The sequence below is a fragment of the Pezoporus wallicus genome, unplaced genomic scaffold (genome assembly GCF_028554395.1).
Source record: "Pezoporus wallicus isolate ANWC-B61680 ecotype Strahan unplaced genomic scaffold, APGP_CSIRO_Pwel_v1 contig_8476, whole genome shotgun sequence".
NCBI lineage: Eukaryota > Metazoa > Chordata > Aves > Psittaciformes > Psittacidae > Pezoporus > Pezoporus wallicus.
In genome coordinates, this window is record NW_026641139.1 from 22,550 (window position 1) to 33,937 (window position 11,388).

Here is an 11,388-nt window from a genome sequence, read left to right on the forward strand (position 1 = left end):
TGCTTTTTCCATCATTTTTAGACGTCTCATCGTGCCCCATGTGGTCTCTGGCTTCCAATACAGAAACGTGTGTCTACTGCAAGATTTGAGGCACAGCTGACAGCACCATGGAGTTTTCCTGGATGATCTAAACTGTCACATGATTACTTGATGGCTACGTAGTCTCTCCCACTAGAGCATTAAACGAATCCGGGGCTGGGGCGGGGGGCAAACTATCCCGGAGGGCACAAGAAACTGACCTCAGAATGGGATCCAAACATCTCAGAAGTGGGAGGACAAACCACACTGGCCCCAGAAGAGGGTCCAGAGGGAGACCAAATAAAAGAAGAGAGTCCCGGTTCAAAAGTGATCCACCTGACAGAGTTTGGGGCGAGCCAGGTCAAAAGTTTTGTACAAACAAAGTTAATGGAGAGCTCAAACTGCTCGGGGAAAAGGACAACTATGTGGAGAGCACAGGTAGGAGGAAGGGAAAGAGGTGTGAGAACAAGCGCAGGTGCTGGCAGTGCCGCAGAGCATCAGGCTGGGCTGTGGAAGGTCTAAGAAAAGGTTGCCGGTGGAGCAGAGTGGCGCAGCGGAAGCGTGCTGGGCCCATAACCCAGAGGTCGATGGATCGAAACCATCCTCTGCTAATTGGTGATTTGCTTTTGGTTGGGTTTTTTTTTGTTGGTTTTTTTTTTTTCTTCTCACTCCAGAGGCAGGGGACACCACCACCTTGATGCCTTCAGCAAGGTTCCGCACACTGCTGCGCTCCTGCTCTCTGCGCACCCATGGCCCTGGCTCTCCCTCAGCTCCTTCCCCCCACAAGGCAGTGGGTGTCCTGGGGACGTCGGTGTTTCTGCCTTCCCATCAGGCAGCTCAATCCCAACTTCCCAGCCACGAGCACGGACACCCAGGCTCCAGGGACGGAGCAGGACAAGCCTGGTGCTAGTCTGGAGAGCACCAAGGTCGTCGGCTCAACCACCTGGGGGCTTTCTCTGTCCTGGTCTGTTTCTGCCATGGCCAGTAGTGTGTTCAGTCAGGAACAGGGCCAAGGAACCATGCCCAATGGGCATTGTATTGGCTATATGTGGCTAGGTGTTGGGTAGTTTAGGGCAAAAGGGGTGCTCCAGGTGGTCTCTGTGAGAGGAGCTAAGGGGCTGCCCTGCATCGCACACAGGTGATTCCATCTCCACAGTAGACCCATTTCAGGACACAGCTGTGCCATCAGCCAAATTTGTAACCTCCCTGTGAAAACATATTCCAGAAAGGGTAAAACATGTGAGACAGAGAGAGGAGAAAGTGAGAGGTTCAGAAAGGGCAGAAGGAGAATGCATTCCCCCTGTGCCACTTGGTTAGAGGAGTCTGGAGTGAAGTTCAGCCTGGGTAAGTGGGAGGAAAGCTGGTGTTTTATGTTTGTCCTTTTGTTTCTTGCTATATGAATCTATTTCATTTGGCAAAAAGCTAATTCACCCCATGCTGAGTCTGTTTTGCCCACAATAGTGTTTTCCATGGTCCTGTATTTATCTTGACCTGGAAGCTTTCTCATCCTATTTTCTATGCCTGCCATCCCACTGAAGATAGGGAAAAGAGTGACCATAGAAGGGGTATTCTATACCATAGAACATCATACTCGGTATATAAACTGGGGGGAGCTACCTGGAAGGGACCCATGACTGCTTGTGTCGGTGAGCAATTGTATTGTGCATTACTTGTGTTCATTGTTTTATATTTCCCCCTCTTTTTGTTTTATAGTATCTCCCCTTGTTATTTCCCTTGTTATTAGTATTAGTATTATATCGTGCTTTATTTTAGCTATTAAACTGTTCTTATCTCAATCCGCAGGTTTTACATTTTTTTTTCAGTTCTCCTCCCCATCCAGCCCAGGGTGGGTGGGGAGGTGTAAGCGAGCAGCTGTGTCGTACTCAGTTGCCAGCTGGGTTTAAACCACTATGCTGTACCATAGTTCGAGACAGAGTCCATGTCTGGAACTCCACCAGGTTGCCTGGTGTTATGGTCCAACCCTGGATAGTCCTTGATGCTGATCTCCACAAGTCTGTGGCTAGTGCAGTTGATTCCCCAGCCAGCACCTCACATATGCAGAAACACACCAACTTTTATCAGCTTGAGGAAGTGTATGTGCAAGGGGCTGGAAGGAGGAAGCTGGCCAGTCCATTGAGAAGCAGGAGCGAGACAGGTCTGTGACTCAGATGAGATAGTGAAAGCCCTAAACAGAGAGAGCTGGTGGTATAGTGGTGAGCATAGCTGCCTTCCAAGCAGTTGACCCAGGTTTGATTCCTGGCCAACACACCTAGAACTTTGCTTCTGATGGTGTTCAAGGTGCCTTGCTTTTCCAGAGCTGCTTGCTCAGCTTCCCACCAGTAAGGAAGCAAGCAAGCACAGAGCAGCTGCTTCACAGGGAACGCTGCTGATCGCTGTACCAGCCATGCTCAAAGGCACAGAACCCTCCTCTGCTGCTCTCCAGACTCCTGCAAACACCTCCGTGTCCCCAACCCACTCATCTTGTAAACTCCATTGTGCTACCCCAGACTGCTGTGATTAGAGCAGCACATGAGGCAGCATGGTGTTCCTGTAAGCTTGGGTGAAAAGCAACTGGCCTCTGGTCTTCCATTGTCTACCATGATACATCTGGTTTTGTTGGACAGTTTCTCTCTTCATTCCAGTTTCTCCCCCAGGGATCCCAGATAAGGTTGCTGGTGAGAAATAAATACTGATACAGTGTCAGCTGCTTGGGGTCCTGGAGAACACCCTTCTGAGATGAGTGTATTTCTCCTGCTGAGGTGGCTCCAGGCTGGGATCCTCACTGTGATGTTGGTACAGGAGCCAGAGAGAGGAGAGGGATTTTTGGTCTGGCCTAGAGCTGGACCTCCTGCTGTTGCTGCTTGCACCTAGTAAGAAAAGCATGTTGCTGTGGCAGGGTACAGATGAAGATCAACAATGCCCTGGCGGGAACCAAAGCATGCATTATGCTTAACAAGGCCAGATATGCATATCTGGGGAATCAGCACGAGGAGGCCTGTCCTTTATGTAACGTCTCGAAGTCACACTCGAGTGAATTTGCTCTTCATCCTCCACCTTTTCCAACTCTCCAGTGCCGGCTGATCAAGTGTGGGGGTTCCTCCCTTTCAGAGGGGATGTTGGTACGTACAATGCCTGTGCTAATACCAAAGTGTTATTTCCTGTAACACGCTCTTCCCTGGAAACAGACTCTGCTAAGCACTGTAACTTGGTTTGAAATACTATCCTGAACAATCAAGACTGCATGTCTTGGAGACCAATACCCCAGCCAACCTGCAGGGCTGCTGACCTACCTTGTCCAGGCTCCCGCATTGCAGAGACAACCTGAAGTTTACTGGCATTGGGTGTAATAGTGTTCCTGGTAACTAAGAATTGAAACAACTTAATTTTTCTTGCAGCTTATGGTCTGTGGACCAAGGGAAACACAAGGAGCCTCTTAGAACTAGATTTTCTACCTGAAAGCAGGAGGATGGTTCTCTATCCTTTAATCCACTTGTACATTCTCCTGCCCCATATATTTAGAGAAAAGCATCGGATGCCCTCTCAGCCTTTCCTTCCATAGGCTAACCAAGCCCAGCTCTCCCAGCCTGTACTTGTATGACAGATGATCCAAGTCCTTAACCACCTCAGTGACCCTTTAGAAGGGCTGCCTGAGCCCCTAGCTGTGCAAAAGTGGGAATCAGCCTCACGGTCACACGTGAGGAGTCCCTGTAAGGGCATAAGGCATGCAGAAATCAACAGAAGAAGGAAACTTTGCAGAAGGATTTCCACTTTCTGCTGGGAGCAGGTTTGACCAAGAGAGGAACATGAAACAACATCATTCAGTCAGGAAAAGACATGGACCTGCCCCAAAGTTCATAAATCTCTAGCAGCAGTGAGGAATGAAAGGAATTCATGGTGCATCATTGAGGAGAGGGATGTATTATTTCCAAGACAGATCAGTGCCACTGAATCTAGTGGTTGGCTGCATGCTTGCACGTAGGACACTTTGTTTTACGCCTGAGCAACTTACGTGATTGTAGCCTCCAAAACAGCTCTGAGTAGCAAGATACATCAGCACATGCAGAGCAGGTAGCTAACTGAGGGAAGAGGAAAACAAACCACAACGAATCTCCAGCTGTGTTGCACATAGTCTTTAATCAGAAGATTAAAGCAATGTGCTGGTCCCAAGGCATGAGGGAAAGTGCCTCTGCTCAGGCTCGCAGCAAAATGCACCTGAGTCTGGAGCCATCTCAGGAGAGCAACCAGTGTTCTCCATGAGGGAGAGGCCAGTCTGGGGCGCAAGGGGACAGTGTGTCCCTGAAAGAAAGGACAGGGTTTGAAGTCAGCCTAGACTGCCCCAGCAGAGGAAGGCAGCCCAGCTTGTGCAACCCATAACAAACTGCTTTGGGTCCTCCTACTAGTTGGTCTTGCAGTTGAAGCACGTCCGCTGCCCCCTGTCATGATTGCCTCATTCGTCAAGGTCAGGAGCTTGGCTCGGAGTGCAACTGAGAGTAAGGGTATCTGGGCAAAGGCTGCTTAGTAGGAGCTACAAGGTGAGAAAAAGGACAGGCCATGACTTAGAGTGGCAGATTGAGAATCTGTCCCGCATGCGGAGTTGAAAGGGGAAAACGCCAGCAGATCCCACAAGTGCAAGCACTGAACCACCGATCACTGGGCTGTGAATGTCCGCTTTGAGGTATGAGTGATGAGGATGTTAAGCTGGAAAGGTCTTCAGCAGTTTTCATCAGGCAACAGGAAGATTCTCCGGGGATACCAGCCTGTGTCTTTTGAGAGAGGGTATGCGAGGCTTGCACAAAATGCTGTGCTACTTCCTCTTCTGTGAGTGAAAAGTGCCCAGTGTCCCTGAAAGAATGCTGCCCTTGATGACTGATGGCCAGGGAGATGGAAAGACTGGCAGGCTGAGCCAGGAGCATATGTCTCAGCCAGGGTGGCTGCAGGGGAAAGACCTATGGAGCATACGCCCAGAGGTCCCATGGTGTAATGGTGAGCACTCTGGACTCTGAATCCAGCGATCTGAGTTCAAATCTCAGTGGGACCTTGAGCAAGGTTTTGGCTCCCTCAGGGCTTGCTCAGCATGCTTACACCTTGACAGCCTTGCTTTTGCTGCTGGGTCAGTTGTGTCACGCACTCTGATCTGGATCATTGGCCCCTGCACCCTCTGTGCACTTGTTGCACTTGTTGGCTGTTCCTGCATGGGGGCATCCAGCAGTTTCTCACCAAATCACGCAACACCTGAGGTGGAGATCACAAAGTCCAGGTCCAGGTCAAGCAGGGGACGTTTTTCCTGGCCTTGTCTGGTTCTACGTTAGACATCTCCAAAGATGGAGAATCTTCTACTCCCTGAGCAACCTTTTCCCGTCTTTGACCACCAATACCTCTGGCAGTAGCCACAGATCCAACTCTGTCCACTGCTTCTTCCTCGCTCAGTTTCTCTGGGGCTTTTCTGTTTCTCTTTGTCAACTTGTTTATTTTTGATCCTCGATCAATTCAGGGAGCTCCAGCTAAACATGGCAGTAGTCCATGCTTGTCTGTCATGAGAGACAGCAGATCTCTCCTTGCACAGCAGGTAAGTGAGGGAGGAGGAGAACAACCAACCACGAGACTCCAGATATGCTGCACATAGTCTTTAATCAGAAGGAGCAAATGCAGGGGCACAGAAGAGAGACCAGGGAAGACGTCTGCAGGGTTTGGGGAGGCACAGAGAAGGGCCCGTTTCCAAAGGACAAGGTCCACAGAAAGAGCTTCCCTTTTCCCATTCTGCTTCACCTGGTGGTATTCCCAGGCCACCAAGAGCAGTCCCTGACTCCAGATCCCTCTCCACCTCAGTAGGAGGTTCAGCAAAGCAGAAGAGAAGGAGCCCTTTCTCTTAGGGGCTCAGAGCAAAGCAGAGACAGAGAAGGCAGTGCGAGGCTCGTCCAGCAGTGAGGAGCAGTGGGCACAGGACCCTCCTGCCAGGTGGGAAGAGGACACGCAGCCCATCTGGAAGCCGTGGCCACGCTCCTGCTCATGCAGGGTGCACGTCCTCCTTCCGGCTCCAAAGGGGATGATCCGCCAGCTTCAGCAGTTCAGACTGCAGCGGGGGGGAGGCAGACACAGGCCTGAGCCCCCGAGACCAAGGGAGCCCCCAGAAGAGATGGGAACCCCGCCAGTGCTGAGGGAGCTCCCAACAGCAGCTGACAGAGAGGATCCCACGGCTGTGCTCTGCGGGAAAGAGGTGAGGATGGGGCCCGGCAGGGTCACCACCACTGGGGAGGCCTCAATGAACACCGTCGAGTCAGCGCAGCGGGAGATGCAGGGTTCACTGCAACTGCTTGCAAGTGGCGTTGGGCCAGAGGTGCCGCAGGGGCGTGGGGGACATGGTCTGAAGCAAGACATCTCTCGGTGAGCGAGGCAAAGCTGAAACACAGAGCAGGCAGGGAGCACAAACCTCAATATTAGCATGTCCTTGTCTTCTTCATCTCTCTCTGTGGGCAGATCTTGTTTTAAATACACGCAGCGACTCTACAACTTCCAGCGCCCTCCCTGGCCCAGCGGGTTGCCCCTTTTGTAATAGGTCCCATTACACTGGAGTTAAAGCCCTTGTGGAGTGACTGATCACAGCCCATCTCCAGAGCAAACAGTGCTGCATTGAAGAGAGCACTGCATGCACTTGGCCATTTGGTAGAGACAGTCTGATGGACATGCAAATTCTGGTGGGCAGACATCTCTGCATCTGAGCCCCACTGATCCTTCCTGCTTGGAAAACCCTCCTCTTCCCAGCTCCCCCCAGCCACCTCCATGAAAAGGACAGAGGTCTCAGGGGTTGACTATTTCCCTTGCAGGGCCAAGCAGAGGCAGCCCAATATCAGCCTGAGTAGCCACCAGCACAGCACTTCAGCCCACAGAGAGAGAGAGAGCAGTCTCAGGCTTACCTTGCTCTTAGAGGAAAGGGAAGCAAGAGAGGAAGATGCAGAACCTGGAGCAGAGCAGGCTTTTATGCTGTGTTCCAGAGCCCTGGGGGAAACCAACATTCCTTGCTCATGAAGCATCTGAACACGTAGTAGTTGCTGCTTGCCAAGGACTCGCTGATGATGAAGCCCTTGCCTCTTTCATCTGAAATACTGTGCTCCCGCTTTCTGTCACTGAATATCAGAACAACTCATCTGTGCCGCACCTTCATAAGATCGATCAACTCAGATGTCTCAGGCATGTGCAGAAGGATATTTAGAGTGTGTTTCCGTCCTTTGCCTTATTAGCGGTGAGCGTGGCTATCAGTCATGGTCAAATTCAGTTATGAGCTCACCTCAAGTGCTTTCCTGTCAGGCACTACGGATAACATCGGAGACACATGCTCCCCACAGGTCATTGTAGGACACAGGAGACACTGAGTATGTTCAATCAGAAGGTCAAGACTGCACAAACCCATACGTGAGGTGAAACTCAGCTCTGCAGGGATGCGGCAAATCTCAACAGCAAGGAAGGACCATGCTCCATCCCTGGCAGTGTTCAAGACCAGGTTGGACGAGGCCTTGGGTGATATGAATTAGCGTAAGGCGTCCCTACCCACATCAGGGGGGTTGGAACTAGATGATCTTAAGGTCCTTTCCAACCCTAACTATTCTATGATTCTATGATTGTGCACCATAAGGAACTTTTCTGCGGGAAGGAGTGATGGCCATGAGCACCTTGCGTATGCTCATCAGGCTCTACCACGGCCTAGTTTTGTGATGAAAGAGATGCCCTCGATCTTCTCTGAGTGAGACCCACACCCGATTTGTGATGTGGAAGAGTTGGGAAAACCCCTGAATTGCAGGCTAACATGAGCCCCGCTGCTGTGGACTTCAGTGGAGACGATGCCCTTTCTCAGGTGTGTCAGGCACACCACAGCTATAGCTTCAGGTGCCGGTTTCATCAAAGAGCAAAACAGGTGAATGAGCGTGTGTGTCTCTTTCAGGAAGGATGCGGCAACTCTTTGATCACCCTCCTAAGTGCTGATTTCCTTGTTTCCAGCAGGTTCCCCACTTCCCAGTTTGAGCCCAGGCCCCTGGTTGGAAGAAGCCTTAGGGCATGGTTTAGTCATCAAGGGGCGTAACTATGGAGATCCCATGGCGAAGACACTTGAAAGAGACCTGCCTGACAGTGGTCTGCTATCCATCGTTTTCAATCTGAGCCTTAGCGGAGGCACTTTCCCTCATGCCTTGGGACCAGCACATTGCCCATCAAAGAAGAGTCCCTGCTCAGTGGGAAGAAGCTCCCTGCTTGAGGAAGGAGAATGCACTGTGACCCCTTGAAATGCCCTCCAAACAGGAGGATTGATAGAGGGTAAAGCTGAAGCAGGGCCAGCCCCAGAGCTGGAGCAGGCAGCTCAGTGCCTGAGGCCTAGTGGAAGCTGAGTCAGATACCCAACATGAAGGGGAATGCACTTTGACTACCTGAAATGCCTTCCAACCAGCAGGACTGAGAGAGGGTAAAGCTGGAGCACGGCTAGCCAAAGAGCTGGAGCAGGCAGCTCAGTGCCTGAGACCTAGTGGAACGTGAGTGAGATAACTCAACAGGAAGGAGAATCCACATGTTCTCTGGGCACCTAATCCAGTGCTTCAAGACAGCCTGAGAATCAATCAGTGGTCCAAAGCAGCCCCTGCTCTCTGCTTTTTGCAAGCTGGGCCATGCTCAAAGGCCTGCTCGGCTTGGAGGAGCCCAGAGAACTAGCCACAAGGCAAGGCAGCAGAGAGGAGTGGCTCCAGTGCCCCGTGGGACCTGAACGTCCTGAGGGAAGATGGGCTCCTCTGGAGCAGGAGAAGCAAGGCACCCTGGAGCCAGGCTGAAGAAAAGCTTGTCTGCATTGGCCAGGATTCGAATGTGGGCCAAATGCTTGGAAGGCAGCTGTGCTCTCGACTATACCACCAATGCTCATGGGAGCATTACTGCCTCCTGCTCCTCCACTTGCCAATCTGCCTGCCTCACTCTGTCAGGTCACAAAGTGACCTGTCTACTGCTCCTCCACATAAGCGCCTGGCCAGTCCCTTCCAGTCGTCCTTCCAGTCCCCTGCATGCAAAGGACCTCAAGCTGCTGGGATGTCTGTGTTTGGTCCCTGGGAGTGACATCTTGGATGCGGACACTCTCGCTGCTGGGTGCTGGTAACAGTGCCTCTCTCAGACTACGTTCATTCCTGTACCAGCTCTGCATGTACTATGCATGTGGATGTGCCTTTGTGGCTATGCACCTTTGGTGGTATAATCGCAGACAAAACCCAGCCAGCTGCTCACTTCTTCCCAGACGCTGGGGGATGGATGCAGAGAGCTGAAAACAGGATGGGTCATGACTTTGAAAAACACAGCTTAGCAAAAACTCCTACGGGCAAACCAGGCTTACCTTGGCAGGGGAGTCGGGGCATAGAGGGTGTGGAAATTGCTGCAGATTAGAACAGATCCATGTAGTGAGAAACAGAAACACCAACATAAAACACCGTCTTTCCTCACCCCTGTCCAAAGGTCTGTTTTACACATTCACACCACACTCCTTTCCCTGACTTGTACTCCCACCTTGCACAGCCCTAGCCTTATTGCTACCTGAGAGCCCAGGGCTGCCCCTGACACCATGCAGCTTGCCATAGCCCGAGAAACCCCTTTTCTCTGTGCCTGGAGCCATTCCTGTCCTGCCCAACACTGCTGGCCAGAGCAGGCAGGCAGAGGAGGGAAAAGCAAAAGGCAGACAGAGAGGGCCAGCACGGGGATGCAGATGTGAGCACGCTAAAGTGTCCTTTCCACTGCCCTTTCCTTCTTTATTTCTGCTGAGAATCTCTCTGAGGTTCTTTCTCCCTTGCAGTGCTTTCCCCAGCCTCGGTGGCATGGCTACAGGGAATCGACCATGTGCCAGCAATGTGGGTTTCTCTCCTCTTTCTGTAGGCTCTTCCTGCATGTGCTTCTCAGAGTTTACTTTTTCCTTTAGCTGCTAAACCACGCAGGCAGGCTACCAGAAGCTCAACCTCTGCCGCTGCTCTAGTAGGGGCAGCTGGGCATGCAACTGAACGAAGACCTCTGGGAAGCCTCTGGCTCTTTTCTGTCCCACCCATCAGGGTCGGTGGAGGCAGGGGATGATGGACAGCCACCGCCATGTCCTTTTTTGCCAAGTCCACATCTTTCCCAGAACAGGAGGGCACGGATCACACCCACCTCTCATCATCTCACCCTTCAGTTAAATTTGAAAAGCCCCCTTGGAAAAGTTGTTCATTTTTGCCCCTGCTGGGGACTGGTTGGGCAGAATACCCCCATGCCTCCAGCCTCTTAAGTTGTACGCAAGAACCAGCAATAGTTGAGCTCTTTTCACGGCTCATACTCAGCCCAGGTCCATAGTCTTCACCTTAAATGCCTACCTTGTCAATGGGAGCAGAGTTTACCATTCAACCAGGACAAGACCAAGAAGGAAAGGGCTTTAACTGTCTACCTGAGACCAGGCACACTGTGGAGCTGGAAGCCACTGCAGAAACCTGGTCATTTGGTAGCAGCCCAAAAAGCAGCTGTTCACCGTAGCTGGCAGGATTCGAACCTGCGCGGGGAAACCCCAATGGATTTCTAGTCCATCGCCTTCACCACTCGGCCACAACTACCTGATGCAGCCCTCTTTGCCCCGCTGATCACAGTGCCTGTGCAATGACACCCGGCTGCCGGGGAGTTTCAGGGCAATGCTCCACTTCCAGATTTGTAGCCGGAACTTTCACTGCACGTGTAATGAGTCAAAGACCTCTCTGTGTTATCTCAAGGCATCCTGGAGGCCCTGACTGACCCTGTTCAGGAGCCGGCACTGCAGGGACATCCTGGAACTGGGTGCAACACCGTCCCTGGCAGCTAAGAGCTGAGACAACTTCATGTCGCTTGCAGCTTATGGCCTATGGAACACTGGAGAAAAAGGAGCCTCTCAGAACTGGACTCTCTGTCTGAAGGGGACAAAGCTACTCAAACCTTTTCTAGTTCAACCGTTGCTTAAAGCAAAACAAGCTACAGTCCTTCCTCTGCTGACATTCAGAAAACAATCTGCATGGTGAGGCTGTCTGTGGGATTTGTGTTAGCGCAGTGTTTACAGGCTTCCCTGCACTTCAACCTACAAAAGGACCTCGAGTCCATCTCTCAGAGCAGCTGAGAGCAATTGTGATGACAAAGGCAGAAATGCCTTTGAGGAAGCAGAACTTTTGGAGGATTGAGGCTATGAGCTCTGGCAACGCTGGCTTGCCTGCATCCAGGACACTGTGTCCTCTGAAGTCCACAGCAGCGTGACTCATGTTAGCCTGCAATTCAGGGGTTTTTCCCAACTTCCACATCACAATGACTCCCAGCTGCTCTAGGAGACTGATCCGATGTCCCTTTGTAATTTGAAATGCATGGAACTGGCCACCC

At 51.7% G+C, this 11,388-nt stretch overlaps 3 non-coding genes across 3 annotated transcripts; 2 read left to right on the plus strand and 1 right to left on the minus strand.

The window, feature by feature from the left end:
* Positions 1-557: 557 nt before the first annotated feature.
* On the plus strand, positions 558-629 carry TRNAM-CAU (transfer RNA methionine (anticodon CAU)). The gene has a single exon. It is a non-coding gene; the product is annotated as a tRNA-Met (tRNA).
* Positions 630-4,984: 4,355 nt separating this feature from the next.
* Positions 4,985-5,056, plus strand: TRNAQ-CUG (transfer RNA glutamine (anticodon CUG)). The gene has a single exon. It is a non-coding gene; the product is annotated as a tRNA-Gln (tRNA).
* Positions 5,057-10,522: 5,466 nt separating this feature from the next.
* Positions 10,523-10,604, minus strand: TRNAS-AGA (transfer RNA serine (anticodon AGA)). The gene has a single exon. It is a non-coding gene; the product is annotated as a tRNA-Ser (tRNA).
* Between the last annotated feature and the right edge of the window lie 784 nt (positions 10,605-11,388).